The sequence below is a fragment of the Miscanthus floridulus genome, chromosome 12, assembly GCF_019320115.1.
Source record: "Miscanthus floridulus cultivar M001 chromosome 12, ASM1932011v1, whole genome shotgun sequence".
Taxonomy (NCBI): domain Eukaryota; kingdom Viridiplantae; phylum Streptophyta; class Magnoliopsida; order Poales; family Poaceae; genus Miscanthus; species Miscanthus floridulus.
The window spans coordinates 14,434,064-14,435,002 of NC_089591.1; the positions used below are offsets into that span (position 1 = coordinate 14,434,064).

Sequence of the window (939 nt, forward strand, 5' to 3'; positions counted from 1 at the left end):
CTAATTCCATCCTTGATTCTATTGAGGGCAAAAATAATTATTGTTGATGAGGTTCACATCCTCATGAATTTCAGGGCAGTTGTTCCCTGAATGCCTAGTGTTTCCAAACTCTTTCACACGTCATGCGAGAATCATGAATGTGCATGACTTCTTGCATTTTTGTGGCTCGGTCTTCGAGCTTCTTCATCAGCAGGTCCATCTTGGAAGTCAGCATGTCACCTCCTTGAGTTGATGCATACCTCCTCCTCTCTTGCGGGTCTGAAGACGTTCTTCATTCCAACCTTGGTTGGAGGCCATCTTCTATATGAGAGCTATTGCACCTAGAATTGTGAGTGATAATAAAGCACCTCCAGCACCAGCATCCATGTTCTCACGGATGCTGTTGGTCAACCCGCGGTAGAAAGTATGCATGAGTAGCCAATTCTCTATCCCATGATGAGGGCATTCTGATACATAGTCTTGCAAACGTTCCCATGCCTCTAGGATAGATTCATCATGTTGCTGTTGAAATCTTAAGATTCTTCCACGTAGAGCATTGGTTTTACATGTGGGAAAGAACTTTGCTAGGAAGGTAGTGGAGCAGTTATCCCATGTGGTGTTTCTATCTTTGTTGGCATAGAACCATTGCTTTGCCTTCCCTAAGAGTGAGAATGGGAAGAGGTGAAGTAGTATGGCATCTCTAGATACTCCTTTAATGGTGAGAGTGTTGTAAATCTCCAGGAAGTGTTGGAGATGAGCACTCGCATCTTCATGTGCCTTTCCACAAAACGAGCTAGCTTGCACCATGTCTATGAGAGCTGGCTTGAGTTCAAAGTCATTGTCTCCGACATTGATTGTCGGTCCAGTACAGATGTTGGTCGTAGTTGGAGCAGAGAACTCACGGAGGGTTTTGTCAGCCATGGCTTCAAAACTAAGTGTTAAGGTTTTGCCTTATCTGGT

At 44.4% G+C, this 939-nt stretch overlaps 1 non-coding gene across 1 annotated transcript; it reads left to right on the plus strand.

Moving 5' to 3' along the window:
* The first annotated feature begins 427 nt into the window (after positions 1-427).
* On the plus strand, positions 428-536 carry LOC136498675 (small nucleolar RNA R71). Its single transcript, XR_010769686.1, has one exon. It is a non-coding gene; the product is annotated as a small nucleolar RNA R71 (small nucleolar RNA).
* Positions 537-939: the final 403 nt, after the last annotated feature.